The sequence below is a fragment of the Coffea arabica genome, chromosome 8e, assembly GCF_036785885.1.
Source record: "Coffea arabica cultivar ET-39 chromosome 8e, Coffea Arabica ET-39 HiFi, whole genome shotgun sequence".
NCBI lineage: Eukaryota > Viridiplantae > Streptophyta > Magnoliopsida > Gentianales > Rubiaceae > Coffea > Coffea arabica.
In genome coordinates, this window is record NC_092324.1 from 33,423,431 (window position 1) to 33,443,376 (window position 19,946).

General features: G+C 33.4%; 1 long non-coding RNA gene across 1 annotated transcript; it reads right to left on the reverse strand.

The window, feature by feature from the left end:
• Positions 1-18,395: 18,395 nt before the first annotated feature.
• Positions 18,396-19,928, reverse strand: LOC140013031 (uncharacterized). Its single transcript, XR_011820095.1, has 2 exons — positions 18,927-19,928; positions 18,396-18,736 (listed from the first exon to the last, which is right to left on the reverse strand). It is a non-coding gene; the product is annotated as an uncharacterized lncRNA (long non-coding RNA).
• Positions 19,929-19,946: the final 18 nt, after the last annotated feature.

Here is a 19,946-nt window from a genome sequence, read left to right on the forward strand (position 1 = left end):
TAATTACACAGATGGGTCAGGTCGGCTCGAGAGCTGGGAATCATTTGAATCAGATATTGCTAGTGTTAACCCGACCCATGTCTTCAATGCCGCCGGCGTCACGGGTCGTCCCAACGTCGACTGGTGCGAGTCCCACAAAATTGAGATGATCCGGACCAAAGTTGTCAGCACGCTGACGTTGGTTGACGTGTGCAGGGAGAAAGGTTTGATCTTAATTAATTATGCTTCCGGGTGCATTTTTGAGTATGATGCGGGTCATCCACTCGGGTCGGGTGTTGGATTCAAGGAGGAGGATACTCCCAACTTTATTGGATCTTTCTATTCCAAGACCAAAGCCATGGTGGGTTCTCTTTCCTTTTATCTTTTCATTCATTTTTGGTTTCCTATATGAAATTCTAATAATTTATGTTTTAATTTTTTTATTTTTGGAAATTGTGATTAACTGAGCTCAAGTTGTTATTTGGGTGTTTTTTTTTCTTAATATGGGATATTATTAATCTGTATCATTAGATAGTGGGCAGGCTGAATGGTTGTTAAGAACAGCATGCAACTAGAGTCAATGAGAAAGAATTGCGAATTGCGAATTTGTGAAGGTGGTTCCGGAAACTAACAATTTCTGCTGCAACCGAAAAATTTTGAGTTTGCTTTGTCATTTGAAGTTCTAACATATCCAAAACACAACAATATGGCAGTCTGTTTTAAGCCAAACGTTTTGAATTGTCAAAATGAGACAATGATGGTTAGTAATCAATTTTTGCTTGTTATAGACGTCCTGATCTCGTTTGCAGTGGTTACTGGGCTGTCTGAACTTCTGTGTAGACACCATAATTGACACGAACCCAAAAATTTCGGATTGGCAGGTCGATCCGATTTGACTCGAAAGTTAATTTTAATTTATTAATTTATCACTGTAATTTCTAATAAAATCAATTTTTCACAAAACTAATTACATAATCAAGTAATAAAAATTTAAATAAATATTTTCAAACCAAATCTAAAATAAATTAAACATGGTAAAAGTGTTTTATCCCAAATCAAATATAAAATAAATTAAAACAGTATAAAAGTAAAAAAAATAATATAATATATTATTTATCCAAATATAATAATTTCAACTTCACACAAATTAAATAAGTTCATTTAAGATTAAGTAATTAATGCCTTTGAAAAAAAGAACAATTTAATTTAGTTAGATAAAATAATTTTTATGTTTATTAAATTATTTTTAATTCGTAAACGGGTCATATCAGGTCACCCACGAGTTGACCCGAAATCGATCTGTTTTCTTTTCGGATTCACCGGGTTTGACCCGATTCTGACCCGAACCCCCGAAATCTCAATCCAAACCCATTAATTTTGTGTTAGATTCGTGTCATGTTTTCAGGTCTCGTCGAAAATTGTCACCCCTAATTACACAGATGGGTCAGGTCGGCTCGAGAGCTGGGAATCATTTGAATCAGATATTGCTAGTGTTAACCCGACCCATGTCTTCAATGCCGCCGGCGTCACGGGTCGTCCCAACGTCGACTGGTGCGAGTCCCACAAAATTGAGATGATCCGGACCAACGTTGTCAGCACGCTGACGTTGGTTGACGTGTGCAGGGAGAAAGGTTTGATCTTAATTAATTATGCTTCCGGGTGCATTTTTGAGTATGATGCGGGTCATCCACTCGGGTCGGGTGTTGGATTCAAGGAGGAGGATACTCCCAACTTTATTGGATCTTTCTATTCCAAGACCAAAGCCATGGTGGGTTCTCTTTCCTTTTATCTTTTCATTCATTTTTGGTTTCCTATATGAAATTCTAATAATTTATGTTTTAATTTTTTTATTTTTGGAAATTGTGATTAACTGAGCTCAAGTTGTTATTTGGGTGTTTTTTTTTCTTAATATGGGATATTATTAATCTGTATCATTAGATAGTGGGCAGGCTGAATGGTTGTTAAGAACAGCATGCAACTAGAGTCAATGAGAAAGAATTGCGAATTGCGAATTTGTGAAGGTGGTTCCGGAAACTAACAATTTCTGCTGCAACCGAAAAATTTTGAGTTTGCTTTGTCATTTGAAGTTCTAACATATCCAAAACACAACAATATGGCAGTCTGTTTTAAGCCAAACGGTTTGAATTGTCAAAATGAGACAATGATGGTTAGTAATCAATTTTTGCTTGTTATAGACGTCCTGATCTCGTTTGCAGTGGTTACTGGGCTGTCTGAACTTCTGTGTAGACACCATAATTGACACGAACCCAAAAATTTCGGATTGGCAGGTCGATCCGATTTGACTCGAAAGTTAATTTTAATTTATTAATTTATCACTGTAATTTCTAATAAAATCAATTTTTCACAAAACTAATTACATAATCAAGTAATAAAAATTTAAATAAATATTTTCAAACCAAATCTAAAATAAATTAAACATGGTAAAAGTGTTTTATCCCAAATCAAATATAAAATATATTAAAACAGTATAAAAGTAAAAAAAATAATATAATATATCATTTATCCAAATATAATAATTTCAACTTCACACAAATTAAATAAGTTCATTTAAGATTAAGTAATTAATGCCTTTGAAAAAAAGAACAATTTAATTTAGTTAGATAAAATAATTTTTATGTTTATTAAATTATTTTTAATTCGTAAACGGGTCATATCAGGTCACCCACGAGTTGACCCGAAATCGATCTGTTTTCTTTTCGGATTCACCGGGTTTGACCCGATTCTGACCCGAACCCCCGAAATCTCAATCCAAACCCATTAATTTTGTGTTAGATTCGTGTCATGTTTTCAGGTCTCGTCGAAAATTGTCACCCCTAATTACACAGATGGGTCAGGTCGGCTCGAGAGCTGGGAATCATTTGAATCAGATATTGCTAGTGTTAACCCGACCCATGTCTTCAATGCCGCCGGCGTCACGGGTCGTCCCAACGTCGACTGGTGCGAGTCCCACAAAATTGAGATGATCCGGACCAACGTTGTCAGCACGCTGACGTTGGTTGACGTGTGCAGGGAGAAAGGTTTGATCTTAATTAATTATGCTTCCGGGTGCATTTTTGAGTATGATGCGGGTCATCCACTCGGGTCGGGTGTTGGATTCAAGGAGGAGGATACTCCCAACTTTATTGGATCTTTCTATTCCAAGACCAAAGCCATGGTGGGTTCTCTTTCCTTTTATCTTTTCATTCATTTTTGGTTTCCTATATGAAATTCTAATAATTTATGTTTTAATTTTTTTATTTTTGGAAATTGTGATTAACTGAGCTCAAGTTGTTATTTGGGTGTTTTTTTTTCTTAATATGGGATATTATTAATCTGTATCATTAGATAGTGGGCAGGCTGAATGGTTGTTAAGAACAGCATGCAACTAGAGTCAATGAGAAAGAATTGCGAATTGCGAATTTGTGAAGGTGGTTCCGGAAACTAACAATTTCTGCTGCAACCGAAAAATTTTGAGTTTGCTTTGTCATTTGAAGTTCTAACATATCCAAAACACAACAATATGGCAGTCTGTTTTAAGCCAAACGGTTTGAATTGTCAAAATGAGACAATGATGGTTAGTAATCAATTTTTGCTTGTTATAGACGTCCTGATCTCGTTTGCAGTGGTTACTGGGCTGTCTGAACTTCTGTGTAGACACCATAATTGACACGAACCCAAAAATTTCGGATTGGCAGGTCGATCCGATTTGACTCGAAAGTTAATTTTAATTTATTAATTTATCACTGTAATTTCTAATAAAATCAATTTTTCACAAAACTAATTACATAATCAAGTAATAAAAATTTAAATAAATATTTTCAAACCAAATCTAAAATAAATTAAACATGGTAAAAGTGTTTTATCCCAAATCAAATATAAAATATATTAAAACAGTATAAAAGTAAAAAAAATAATATAATATATCATTTATCCAAATATAATAATTTCAACTTCACACAAATTAAATAAGTTCATTTAAGATTAAGTAATTAATGCCTTTGAAAAAAAGAACAATTTAATTTAGTTAGATAAAATAATTTTTATGTTTATTAAATTATTTTTAATTCGTAAACGGGTCATATCAGGTCACCCACGAGTTGACCCGAAATCGATCTGTTTTCTTTTCGGATTCACCGGGTTTGACCCGATTCTGACCCGAACCCCCGAAATCTCAATCCAAACCCATTAATTTTGTGTTAGATTCGTGTCATGTTTTCAGGTCTCGTCGAAAATTGTCACCCCTAATTACACAGATGGGTCAGGTCGGCTCGAGAGCTGGGAATCATTTGAATCAGATATTGCTAGTGTTAACCCGACCCATGTCTTCAATGCCGCCGGCGTCACGGGTCGTCCCAACGTCGACTGGTGCGAGTCCCACAAAATTGAGATGATCCGGACCAAAGTTGTCAGCACGCTGACGTTGGTTGACGTGTGCAGGGAGAAAGGTTTGATCTTAATTAATTATGCTTCCGGGTGCATTTTTGAGTATGATGCGGGTCATCCACTCGGGTCGGGTGTTGGATTCAAGGAGGAGGATACTCCCAACTTTATTGGATCTTTCTATTCCAAGACCAAAGCCATGGTGGGTTCTCTTTCCTTTTATCTTTTCATTCATTTTTGGTTTCCTATATGAAATTCTAATAATTTATGTTTTAATTTTTTTATTTTTAGAAATTGCGATTAACTGAGCTCAAGTTGTTATTTGGGTGTTTTTTTTTCTTAATATGGGATATTATTAATCTGTATCATTAGATAGTGGGCAGGCTGAATGGTTGTTAAGAACAGCATGCAACTAGAGTCAATGAGAAAGAATTGCGAATTGCGAATTTGTGAAGGTGGTTCCGGAAACTAACAATTTCTGCTGCAACCGAAAAATTTTGAGTTTGCTTTGTCATTTGAAGTTCTAACATATCCAAAACACAACAATATGGCAGTCTGTTTTAAGCCAAACGTTTTGAATTGTCAAAATGAGACAATGATGGTTAGTAATCAATTTTTGCTTGTTATAGACGTCCTGATCTCGTTTGCAGTGGTTACTGGGCTGTCTGAACTTCTGTGTAGACACCATAATTGACACGAACCCAAAAATTTCGGATTGGCAGGTCGATCCGATTTGACTCGAAAGTTAATTTTAATTTATTAATTTATCACTGTAATTTCTAATAAAATCAATTTTTCACAAAACTAATTACATAATCAAGTAATAAAAATTTAAATAAATATTTTCAAACCAAATCTAAAATAAATTAAACATGGTAAAAGTGTTTTATCCCAAATCAAATATAAAATAAATTAAAACAGTATAAAAGTAAAAAAAATAATATAATATATTATTTATCCAAATATAATAATTTCAACTTCACACAAATTAAATAAGTTCATTTAAGATTAAGTAATTAATGCCTTTGAAAAAAAAGAACAATTTAATTTAGTTAGATAAAATAATTTTTATGTTTGTTAAATTATTTTTAATTCGTAAACGGGTCATATCAGGTCACCCACGAGTTGACCCGAAATCGATCTGTTTTCTTTTCGGATTCACCGGGTTTGACCCGATTCTGACCCGAACCCCCGAAATCTCAATCCAAACCCATTAATTTTGTGTTAGATTCGTGTCATGTTTTCAGGTCTCGTCGAAAATTGTCACCCCTAATTACACAGATGGGTCAGGTCAGCTCGAGAGCTGGGAATCATTTGAATCAGATATTGCTAGTGTTAACCCGACCCATGTCTTCAATGCCGCCGGCGTCACGGGTCGTCCCAACGTCGACTGGTGCGAGTCCCACAAAATTGAGATGATCCGGACCAACGTTGTCAGCACGCTGACGTTGGTTGACGTGTGCAGGGAGAAAGGTTTGATCTTAATTAATTATGCTTCCGGGTGCATTTTTGAGTATGATGCGGGTCATCCACTCGGGTCGGGTGTTGGATTCAAGGAGGAGGATACTCCCAACTTTATTGGATCTTTCTATTCCAAGACCAAAGCCATGGTGGGTTCTCTTTCCTTTTATCTTTTCATTCATTTTTGGTTTCCTATATGAAATTCTAATAATTTATGTTTTAATTTTTTTATTTTTGGAAATTGTGATTAACTGAGCTCAAGTTGTTATTTGGGTGTTTTTTTTTCTTAATATGGGATATTATTAATCTGTATCATTGGATAGTGGGCAGGCTGAATGGTTGTTAAGAACAGCATGCAACTAGAGTCAATGAGAAAGAATTGCGAATTGCGAATTTGTGAAGGTGGTTCCGGAAACTAACAATTTCTGCTGCAACCGAAAAATTTTGAGTTTGCTTTGTCATTTGAAGTTCTAACATATCCAAAACACAACAATATGGCAGTCTGTTTTAAGCCAAACGGTTTGAATTGTCAAAATGAGACAATGATGGTTAGTAATCAATTTTTGCTTGTTATAGACGTCCTGATCTCGTTTGCAGTGGTTACTGGGCTGTCTGAACTTCTGTGTAGACACCATAATTGACACGAACCCAAAAATTTCGGATTGGCAGGTCGATCCGATTTGACTCGAAAGTTAATTTTAATTTATTAATTTATCACTGTAATTTCTAATAAAATCAATTTTTCACAAAACTAATTACATAATCAAGTAATAAAAATTTAAATAAATATTTTCAAACCAAATCTAAAATAAATTAAACATGGTAAAAGTGTTTTATCCCAAATCAAATATAAAATATATTAAAACAGTATAAATGTAAAAAAAATAATATAATATATCATTTATCCAAATATAATAATTTCAACTTCACACAAATTAAATAAGTTCATTTAAGATTAAGTAATTAATGCCTTTGAAAAAAAGAACAATTTAATTTAGTTAGATAAAATAATTTTTATGTTTATTAAATTATTTTTAATTCGTAAACGGGTCATATCAGGTCACCCACGAGTTGACCCAAAATCGATCTGTTTTCTTTTCGGATTCACCGGGTTTGACCCGATTCTGACCCGAACCCCCGAAATCTCAATCCAAACCCATTAATTTTGTGTTAGATTCGTGTCATGTTTTCAGGTCTCGTCGAAAATTGTCACCCCTAATTACACAGATAGGTCAGGTCGGCTCGAGAGCTGGGAATCATTTGAATCAGATATTGCTAGTGTTAACCCGACCCATGTCTTCAATGCCGCCGGCGTCACGGGTCGTCCCAACGTCGACTGGTGCGAGTCCCACAAAATTGAGATGATCCGGACCAAAGTTGTCAGCACGCTGACGTTGGTTGACGTGTGCAGGGAGAAAGGTTTGATCTTAATTAATTATGCTTCCGGGTGCATTTTTGAGTATGATGCGGGTCATCCACTCGGGTCGGGTGTTGGATTCAAGGAGGAGGATACTCCCAACTTTATTGGATCTTTCTATTCCAAGACCAAAGCCATGGTGGGTTCTCTTTCCTTTTATCTTTTCATTCATTTTTGGTTTCCTATATGAAATTCTAATAATTTATGTTTTAATTTTTTTATTTTTGGAAATTGTGATTAACTGAGCTCAAGTTGTTATTTGGGTGTTTTTTTTTCTTAATATGGGATATTATTAATCTGTATCATTAGATAGTGGGCAGGCTGAATGGTTGTTAAGAACAGCATGCAACTAGAGTCAATGAGAAAGAATTGCGAATTGCGAATTTGTGAAGGTGGTTCCGGAAACTAACAATTTCTGCTGCAACCGAAAAATTTTGAGTTTGCTTTGTCATTTGAAGTTCTAACATATCCAAAACACAACAATATGGCAGTCTGTTTTAAGCCAAACGTTTTGAATTGTCAAAATGAGACAATGATGGTTAGTAATCAATTTTTGCTTGTTATAGACGTCCTGATCTCGTTTGCAGTGGTTACTGGGCTGTCTGAACTTCTGTGTAGACACCATAATTGACACGAACCCAAAAATTTCGGATTGGCAGGTCGATCCGATTTGACTCGAAAGTTAATTTTAATTTATTAATTTATCACTGTAATTTCTAATAAAATCAATTTTTCACAAAACTAATTACATAATCAAGTAATAAAAATTTAAATAAATATTTTCAAACCAAATCTAAAATAAATTAAACATGGTAAAAGTGTTTTATCCCAAATCAAATATAAAATAAATTAAAACAGTATAAAAGTAAAAAAAATAATATAATATATTATTTATCCAAATATAATAATTTCAACTTCACACAAATTAAATAAGTTCATTTAAGATTAAGTAATTAATGCCTTTGAAAAAAAAGAACAATTTAATTTAGTTAGATAAAATAATTTTTATGTTTGTTAAATTATTTTTAATTCGTAAACGGGTCATATCAGGTCACCCACGAGTTGACCCGAAATCGATCTGTTTTCTTTTCGGATTCACCGGGTTTGACCCGATTCTGACCCGAACCCCCGAAATCTCAATCCAAACCCATTAATTTTGTGTTAGATTCGTGTCATGTTTTCAGGTCTCGTCGAAAATTGTCACCCCTAATTACACAGATGGGTCAGGTCGGCTCGAGAGCTGGGAATCATTTGAATCAGATATTGCTAGTGTTAACCCGACCCATGTCTTCAATGCCGCCGGCGTCACGGGTCGTCCCAACGTCGACTGGTGCGAGTCCCACAAAATTGAGATGATCCGGACCAACGTTGTCAGCACGCTGACGTTGGTTGACGTGTGCAGGGAGAAAGGTTTGATCTTAATTAATTATGCTTCCGGGTGCATTTTTGAGTATGATGCGGGTCATCCACTCGGGTCGGGTGTTGGATTCAAGGAGGAGGATACTCCCAACTTTATTGGATCTTTCTATTCCAAGACCAAAGCCATGGTGGGTTCTCTTTCCTTTTATCTTTTCATTCATTTTTGGTTTCCTATATGAAATTCTAATAATTTATGTTTTAATTTTTTTATTTTTGGAAATTGTGATTAACTGAGCTCAAGTTGTTATTTGGGTGTTTTTTTTTCTTAATATGGGATATTATTAATCTGTATCATTAGATAGTGGGCAGGCTGAATGGTTGTTAAGAACAGCATGCAACTAGAGTCAATGAGAAAGAATTGCGAATTGCGAATTTGTGAAGGTGGTTCCGGAAACTAACAATTTCTGCTGCAACCGAAAAATTTTGAGTTTGCTTTGTCATTTGAAGTTCTAACATATCCAAAACACAACAATATGGCAGTCTGTTTTAAGCCAAACGGTTTGAATTGTCAAAATGAGACAATGATGGTTAGTAATCAATTTTTGCTTGTTATAGACGTCCTGATCTCGTTTGCAGTGGTTACTGGGCTGTCTGAACTTCTGTGTAGACACCATAATTGACACGAACCCAAAAATTTCGGATTGGCAGGTCGATCCGATTTGACTCGAAAGTTAATTTTAATTTATTAATTTATCACTGTAATTTCTAATAAAATCAATTTTTCACAAAACTAATTACATAATCAAGTAATAAAAATTTAAATAAATATTTTCAAACCAAATCTAAAATAAATTAAACATGGTAAAAGTGTTTTATCCCAAATCAAATATAAAATAAATTAAAACAGTATAAAAGTAAAAAAAATAATATAATATATCATTTATCCAAATATAATAATTTCAACTTCACACAAATTAAATAAGTTCATTTAAGATTAAGTAATTAATGCCTTTGAAAAAAAGAACAATTTAATTTAGTTAGATAAAATAATTTTTATGTTTGTTAAATTATTTTTAATTCGTAAACGGGTCATATCAGGTCACCCACGAGTTGACCCGAAATCGATCTGTTTTCTTTTCGGATTCACCGGGTTTGACCCGATTCTGACCCGAACCCCCGAAATCTCAATCCAAACCCATTAATTTTGTGTTAGATTCGTGTCATGTTTTCAGGTCTCGTCGAAAATTGTCACCCCCAATTACACAGATGGGTCAGGTCGGCTCGAGAGCTGGGAATCATTTGAATCAGATATTGCTAGTGTTAACCCGACCCATGTCTTCAATGCCGCCGGCGTCACGGGTCGTCCCAACGTCGACTGGTGCGAGTCCCACAAAATTGAGATGATCCGGACCAACGTTGTCAGTACGCTGACGTTGGTTGACGTGTGCAGGGAGAAAGGTTTGATCTTAATTAATTATGCTTCCGGGTGCATTTTTGAGTACGATGCGGGTCATCCACTCGGGTCGGGTGTTGGATTCAAGGAGGAGGATACTCCCAACTTTATTGGATCTTTCTATTCCAAGACCAAAGCCATGGTGGGTTCTCTTTCCTTTTATCTTTTCATTCATTTTTGGTTTCCTATATGAAATTCTAATAATTTATGTTTTAATTTTTTATTTTTGGAAATTGTGATTAACTGAGCTCAAGTTGTTATTTGGGTGTTTTTTTTTCTTAATATGGGATATTATTAATCTGTATCATTAGATAGTGGGCAGGCTGAATGGTTGTTAAGAACAGCATGCAACTAGAGTCAATGAGAAAGAATTGCGAATTGCGAATTTGTGAAGGTGGTTCCGGAAACTAACAATTTCTGCTGCAACCGAAAAATTTTGAGTTTGCTTTGTCATTTGAAGTTCTAACATATCCAAAACACAACAATATGGCAGTCTGTTTTAAGCCAAACGGTTTGAATTGTCAAAATGAGACAATGATGGTTAGTAATCAATTTTTGCTTGTTATAGACGTCCTGATCTCGTTTGCAGTGGTTACTGGGCTGTCTGAACTTCTGTGTAGACACCATAATTGACACGAACCCAAAAATTTCGGATTGGCATGTCGATCCGATTTGACTCGAAAGTTAATTTTAATTTATTAATTTATCACTGTAATTTCTAATAAAATCAATTTTTCACAAAACTAATTACATAATCAAGTAATAAAAATTTAAATAAATATTTTCAAACCAAATCTAAAATAAATTAAACATGGTAAAAGTGTTTTATCCCAAATCAAATATAAAATATATTAAAACAGTATAAAAGTAAAAAAAATAATATAATATATCATTTATCCAAATATAATAATTTCAACTTCACACAAATTAAATAAGTTCATTTAAGATTAAGTAATTAATGCCTTTGAAAAAAAGAACAATTTAATTTAGTTAGATAAAATAATTTTTATGTTTATTAAATTATTTTTAATTCGTAAACGGGTCATATCAGGTCACCCACGAGTTGACCCGAAATCGATCTGTTTTCTTTTCGGATTCACCGGGTTTGACCCGATTCTGACCCGAACCCCCGAAATCTCAATCCAAACCCATTAATTTTGTGTTAGATTCGTGTCATGTTTTCAGGTCTCGTCGAAAATTGTCACCCCTAATTACACAGATGGGTCAGGTCGGCTCGAGAGCTGGGAATCATTTGAATCAGATATTGCTAGTGTTAACCCGACCCATGTCTTCAATGCCGCCGGCGTCACGGGTCGTCCCAACGTCGACTGGTGCGAGTCCCACAAAATTGAGATGATCCGGACCAAAGTTGTCAGCACGCTGACGTTGGTTGACGTGTGCAGGGAGAAAGGTTTGATCTTAATTAATTATGCTTCCGGGTGCATTTTTGAGTATGATGCGGGTCATCCACTCGGGTCGGGTGTTGGATTCAAGGAGGAGGATACTCCCAACTTTATTGGATCTTTCTATTCCAAGACCAAAGCCATGGTGGGTTCTCTTTCCTTTTATCTTTTCATTCATTTTTGGTTTCCTATATGAAATTCTAATAATTTATGTTTTAATTTTTTATTTTTGGAAATTGTGATTAACTGAGCTCAAGTTGTTATTTGGGTGTTTTTTTTTCTTAATATGGGATATTATTAATCTGTATCATTAGATAGTGGGCAGGCTGAATGGTTGTTAAGAACAGCATGCAACTAGAGTCAATGAGAAAGAATTGCGAATTGCGAATTTGTGAAGGTGGTTCCGGAAACTAACAATTTCTGCTGCAACCGAAAAATTTTGAGTTTGCTTTGTCATTTGAAGTTCTAACATATCCAAAACACAACAATATGGCAGTCTGTTTTAAGCCAAACGGTTTGAATTGTCAAAATGAGACAATGATGGTTAGTAATCAATTTTTGCTTGTTATAGACGTCCTGATCTCGTTTGCAGTGGTTACTGGGCTGTCTGAACTTCTGTGTAGACACCATAATTGACACGAACCCAAAAATTTCGGATTGGCAGGTCGATCCGATTTGACTCGAAAGTTAATTTTAATTTATTAATTTATCACTGTAATTTCTAATAAAATCAATTTTTCACAAAACTAATTACATAATCAAGTAATAAAAATTTAAATAAATATTTTCAAACCAAATCTAAAATAAATTAAACATGGTAAAAGTGTTTTATCCCAAATCAAATATAAAATATATTAAAACAGTATAAAAGTAAAAAAAATAATATAATATATCATTTATCCAAATATAATAATTTCAACTTCACACAAATTAAATAAGTTCATTTAAGATTAAGTAATTAATGCCTTTGAAAAAAAGAACAATTTAATTTAGTTAGATAAAATAATTTTTATGTTTATTAAATTATTTTTAATTCGTAAACGGGTCATATCAGGTCACCCACGAGTTGACCCGAAATCGATCTGTTTTCTTTTCGGATTCACCGGGTTTGACCCGATTCTGACCAGAACCCCCGAAATCTCAATCCAAACCCATTAATTTTGTGTTAGATTCGTGTCATGTTTTCAGGTCTCGTCGAAAATTGTCACCCCTAATTACACAGATGGGTCAGGTCGGCTCGAGAGCTGGGAATCATTTGAATCAGATATTGCTAGTGTTAACCCGACCCATGTCTTCAATGCCGCCGGCGTCACGGGTCGTCCCAACGTCGACTGGTGCGAGTCCCACAAAATTGAGATGATCCGGACCAAAGTTGTCAGCACGCTGACGTTGGTTGACGTGTGCAGGGAGAAAGGTTTGATCTTAATTAATTATGCTTCCGGGTGCATTTTTGAGTATGATGCGGGTCATCCACTCGGGTCGGGTGTTGGATTCAAGGAGGAGGATACTCCCAACTTTATTGGATCTTTCTATTCCAAGACCAAAGCCATGGTGGGTTCTCTTTCCTTTTATCTTTTCATTCATTTTTGGTTTCCTATATGAAATTCTAATAATTTATGTTTTAATTTTTTTATTTTTGGAAATTGTGATTAACTGAGCTCAAGTTGTTATTTGGGTGTTTTTTTTTCTTAATATGGGATATTATTAATCTGTATCATTAGATAGTGGGCAGGCTGAATGGTTGTTAAGAACAGCATGCAACTAGAGTCAATGAGAAAGAATTGCGAATTGCGAATTTGTGAAGGTGGTTCCGGAAACTAACAATTTCTGCTGCAACCGAAAAATTTTGAGTTTGCTTTGTCATTTGAAGTTCTAACATATCCAAAACACAACAATATGGCAGTCTGTTTTAAGCCAAACGGTTTGAATTGTCAAAATGAGACAATGATGGTTAGTAATCAATTTTTGCTTGTTATAGACGTCCTGATCTCGTTTGCAGTGGTTACTGGGCTGTTTGAACTTCTGTGTAGACACCATAATTGACACGAACCCAAAAATTTCGGATTGGCAGGTCGATCCGATTTGACTCGAAAGTTAATTTTAATTTATTAATTTATCACTGTAATTTCTAATAAAATCAATTTTTCACAAAACTAATTACATAATCAAGTAATAAAAATTTAAATAAATATTTTCAAACCAAATCTAAAATAAATTAAACATGGTAAAAGTGTTTTATCCCAAATCAAATATAAAATAAATTAAAACAGTATAAAAGTAAAAAAAATAATATAATATATTATTTATCCAAATATAATAATTTCAACTTCACACAAATTAAATAAGTTCATTTAAGATTAAGTAATTAATGCCTTTGAAAAAAAAGAACAATTTAATTTAGTTAGATAAAATAATTTTTATGTTTGTTAAATTATTTTTAATTCGTAAACGGGTCATATCAGGTCACCCACGAGTTGACCCGAAATCGATCTGTTTTCTTTTCGGATTCACCGGGTTTGACCCGATTCTGACCCGAACCCCCGAAATCTCAATCCAAACCCATTAATTTTGTGTTAGATTCGTGTCATGTTTTCAGGTCTCGTCGAAAATTGTCACCCCTAATTACACAGATGGGTCAGGTCGGCTCGAGAGCTGGGAATCATTTGAATCAGATATTGCTAGTGTTAACCCGACCCATGTCTTCAATGCCGCCGGCGTCACGGGTCGTCCCCAACGTCGACTGGTGCGAGTCCCACAAAATTGAGATGATCCGGACCAAAGTTGTCAGCACGCTGACGTTGGTTGACGTGTGCAGGGAGAAAGGTTTGATCTTAATTAATTATGCTTCCGGGTGCATTTTTGAGTATGATGCGGGTCATCCACTCGGGTCGGGTGTTGGATTCAAGGAGGAGGATACTCCCAACTTTATTGGATCTTTCTATTCCAAGACCAAAGCCATGGTGGGTTCTCTTTCCTTTTATCTTTTCATTCATTTTTGGTTTCCTATATGAAATTCTAATAATTTATGTTTTAATTTTTTTATTTTTGGAAATTGTGATTAACTGAGCTCAAGTTGTTATTTGGGTGTTTTTTTTTCTTAATATGGGATATTATTAATCTGTATCATTAGATAGTGGGTAGGCTGAATGGTTGTTAAGAACAGCATGCAACTAGAGTCAATGAGAAAGAATTGCGAATTGCGAATTTGTGAAGGTGGTTCCGGAAACTAACAATTTCTGCTGCAACCGAAAAATTTTGAGTTTGCTCTGTCATTTGAAGTTCTAACATATCGAAAACACAACAATATGGCAGTCTGTTTTAAGCCAAACGTTTTGAATTGTCAAAATGAGACAATGATGGTTAGTAATCAATTTTTGCTTGTTTTAGACGTCCTGATCTCGTTTGCAGTGGTTACTGGGCTGTCAAAATTGGTTTTGTGGTAAATTCTGTAGTGTATTCATCTAATCCAAAGACAGGTGTGGAAAGGTAAAAAATATGGCAAAGAAGCAGGCACGTGGAAAGGTAAAAAATATGGCACAGAAACTGACATGTACGGATGATGAAAGGAATATGTTTACAAAAGCAAGTGGTGACCTATAACAGGCACGGGCCGGTTTGGAAATGTTGCGTATGGCAGAAGCTGAAAATTTATTGGGGTGTCACGGAATTAACATATATATAATGGGTTTAGAAATAAAACACCGAAGAGGAAGCGTAAGCAGTACTAAACACATCCATGCTTGGTTTTGAAACAACATATGGACATTATTGAATAACGAGTTGAGAGCCTTTAAAAAGTGAAACTTAAGAAAATAAATGTTTGAAATATTAAGTTTTTTAATTATGTAATCTATTTTGATTATCGTTGTTCTAATATATAGTCATTTGGAGGATTTCTAGAGCTGAAGTACTAAATTCTTTTTGGACTTTTAATAAATTTGAGTTATTTTTCTTTTGGTTTCACACTTTTCTAACAACTTTTATCTAACCTACTAAATTTGAATTATTGAAATTGATTTTAATTGTTATATTAGTAAAATATTAACATTTATGGAAACTGGGTTCATGGGAAGACAGATTGTTGCCTGTTTCATATTTAATTGAATACAAATATCTCTACTTTACATAAAGCGTCCAAGACTGAGGAATAGTGGATTCCAATTGATTCTCCCGATTATGGGTATTACATCAACAAAATACTATCTATTTATGGGCATTTTACTCTGAATAATTACAATTATGTAAAATAAATAAATGTTTATAACTAAAATTGAAAAACTGTTACACTAATATTTTTGTGAAAGGTAAACTGATTGTCCTGTATTTAGCATAAACTGATTTTGAAAGTAAAAAACAAATTGCCCATAACATACTTGCTCTTTATAATTTTTTTTGCATTATATCAACAAAATACTAGCTATTTATGGACATTTTACTCTGAATCATTATATTTATGTAAAATACATAAATGTTTGTAACTAAAATTGAAAAAGTGTTACACTAATATTTTTACAAAAAGGAAACTAGTAAATTTTGTATTTAACAATTTTTAAATATGTGAAAGTAAAAACATTTTTGCCCATAACATACCAGCTCTTTATGAGTTTTTTGCATTACATCAAAAAAATACTAACTATTTATGGATATTTTACTCTGAATCATTATATTTATATAAAATACATAAATGTTTGTAACTAGAATTGAAAAAGTGTTACACTAATATTTTTACAAAAAGGAAACTAGTAAATTTTGTATTTAACAATTTTTAAATATGTTAAAGTAAAAAAGTTTTTGCTCATAACATACCAACTCTTTATGAGTTTTTTGCATTACATCAACAAAATACTAACTATTTATGGGTATTTTACTCTGAATCATTATAGTTATATAAAATACATAAAATGTTTGTAACTAAAATTGAAAAAGTATTATACTTATATTTTTACGAAAGGGAAACTGGTAGATTTTGTATTTAACAAAATTTAAATATGTGAAAGTAAAAAAGATTGCGCCCATAATATACCAGCTCTTTATGGATTTTTTGCATTAAATTAACAAAATACTAGCTATTTATGGGCATTTTATTCTGAATCACTACATTTTTGTAAAATAAATAAATGTTTGTAACTAAAATTGAAAAGGTGTTATACTTATATTTTTACGAAAGAGAAACTGGTAAAATTTGTATTTAACATAAATTAAATATGTTAAAACAACATTAAAGGTGATTTTATTAGTTATTTAATTTGTTGGTAAGAACAAGGTTTTTTTTTTTTGCAAAATTTGTTCATTAGATTTTTTCAAATAATTAGGATATAAAGGTAAATTTTCACAATCTTTTATTAGCAATAGACCCCAATTTCTTCCTAAGCAGTGACGAAATCAAGATTTTTTCCTTGGAGGGGGGGCCAAAATGATTGACAAATAAAATTATTTTAATATGTTATATTCAAAATAATTTTCATCTATTTAAATATATGGCATCCTAAAATATCAAATATTAACTTTAATTATAAAGGTATGTCTATTTAATAAATATGTAATATAGTCATAACAAAAATTAAGACAAGAAATAACATTTGATTAAATATTTTATAGGAAAAAATGCACTTTTCATCCTCAAAGTTTAGGTGGTTGGCCAATTTCATCCTCAAAGTTTCACCCCAAACATATTGCATCCTCAAAGTTTCTTAATTTTGGCCAATTAAGGACAATTGACGGGAAATGAAGAATTGATCGTTAGAACTAACGATTTTGCCCAACAAAAAATGGGTAAAATTGAATAGAGCCATTTTTAACGGAACAATTGCAACGGACAAAAAGCTCAATTCTTTTCCTTCTTCGCTCTGCCTTTCTGCAACTCCAAAATGTTTTTGCCAATTTCTGGAGTTTTAACGACCGTTATACAACTTTCAAAACAAATAAATTCATTCTAAATTTTTATTTGGGATTATTTCATAAACCAAATCGTGGTCACTTTCCGTAAAGTATCACTTTCCCATAAAAGACTAGCTCTTTATGGCTTTTCTCCATTATAAGAACAGAGTACTTATTTTTTCATAATTAAATTTATTTATCGAATAATAAAAATAAATCCATTTTCTAATAAAAGACTAGCTCTTTATGGCTTTCCTCCATTATAAGAACAGAGTACCCATTTTCTCATAAATAAATTTATTTATCAAATAAAATAAAAATAAATCTATTTTTCAATAAAAGACCAACTTTTTATAGCTTTCCTCCATTATAAGAATAGAGTACCCATTTTTTCATAAATAAATTTATTTATCGGATAAAATAAAAATAAACCCGTTTTTTTAATAAAAGATCAGCTCTTTATGACTTTTCTCCATTTTAAGAACAGAGTACCTATTTTTTCTCAAACAAATTTATTTATCAGATAAAATAAAAATAAACCCATTTTTTCAATAAAACATAAGCTCTTTATGACTTTCCTCTATTATAAGAATAGAGTACTCATTTTGAAGGCAAAAAGGAATTTGTTTATCGGATAAAATAAAAATAAACTCATTAATGTCAATATTGAGATATAGCAAAATGCTGGCCCACCTCTCAATGTGATTTTCAATGGGATAAGATTTGCACAGTACATATAGCAAATTGTCATAGCCCCTGTTCCTTCACATGTGTGTAAAGGCGGTAATTGTCATGGATTGCTTACAACTTATTCCCTACAAACCTTTTCTTATAATGGAGTTTCTGATTTTATCCAAGTAATAAATTATTTCAGTGAAAAAAGGAAAAATAGAAAATTTATGGAGGAAAGTCACAAAGAGCTGGTGTTTTATTGAAAACCATCGACCCCTTACCAAAGACGATCAAATGCAGCTAAATGATTTTCTTACAAGAAAGTTGCCGAAAGCAGCTTTGTGACTGTAGTTGCTATTTTTTTTTTCAACCATTTTTTTAGCAAGAGGTATCATTAATGTCAATATTGAGATATAGCAAAATTTGTATACGAAATAACAAACCAATTTGTCATTACAAATACAAAACGAGCAATAATATATTACAACCAATACTATCAATAGTACAAAGCACAAAGATACTCAAATCAAATTCTAATTGGGCTTTAATATGTACAACCAAAATTGCTAGGGATAACAAATGCTAAGATAGACCCTGTGCCAATATACAATGAGTATCATGTTTGCATTAATTGGCGAAGTCCATAATCGAAGTAGCTTGTAAGAGCTTCATAACCATATCATGTTTGCTCTCCTCCACCATTTTTTATTTCTTCAATTACATGCGTATCCATTACTGAATAAACCAAAACACAGAGTCAAATACTACTAGAGAGACGCGACTACATATATAAACCTCCTTGGAGGAAAAGAAATACTCTGTACAGATTATAAATCAAATGAAAATGACATTTTACATTTCTGTTGGTCAGAAACTTTTAGTGAATATCAAATTTTGGTTCAAGACTATTAAAAGGACCGGTTACCTGAGCTGGGTGATGGTGTTTCATGTCTTCTCGAGGTCTACTAACAATGTCTTGTTCATTCCTCGAAGATGATGATTGACCACCTGATGGTGATGCTGCATCCCCTCAAGTTGAAGAAAGTGGGACTCTCATGATTGTTCAAATCAAATGCAGCTTTGTTTTCACTTGGGTCATCAAACACAGAGATTCTGGGTTCAAAATATGGAGAATCCAACGTTATCACTCCTTGTTTACTCAGGAAGTTAAGATGAGGATCACATTGAATAAGCTTTTCGAAATGCTTTCCCAACAAGCCTTGTGGACAATGTTTTCAGAACCGGACCGGACCGGCCGGTTCGACCGGTTGGACCGCGAACCGGCCATGTCACCGGTCCGGTCTAATGCTAAAGCCGGAAGTTCATGGAGAACCGTTGAAACCCGGACGAACCGGACGAACCATGCGAACCGTTAAGAACCGTGAACCGGCGGTTTTTTAAATTCTTCAACAAAATATCAAGAATGGTGTAGCTAAGATTCGAACCTGGGTCTCCAAGTTTGGATATGACAATCTCACCGCTAGACTATAGTTAAGTTTGTTGAGAATTCTACTTGACTAAAAAATATATTAAAACATCAAGTTCTTCTCTTTTTTTTTTCAATTTTTTCTTCTTAACCATTTTTAACCCAAATATCCACAACAAGATTTTCTCAAGTCTTCACCATTATTATCAGGTTATTATCTTTAGCAGATTGTAAACAAGTTGAAAATTTCAACTTTTCTTGTTTTCCAACATCTTAGTAAGTTTAATTTTTTTCTTTTCAAGGTTTTTTTTTCTATATTATTATCTTTAGTTGATTTTTTGCATTTTCTTCTTTTTCCCCTCAATTTTCATATGTTTCCCTCATTTTTGTTTTATTTTTATTCGATTAATTAAGGATGAAATTTTTGCAAAAGCAGTGCACATCCGTGTAGGAATTGGGTAGGAATTACAAATAATAACATTGGGCTGGTCAAAAATATGGTAGTTGGCACATAATCGA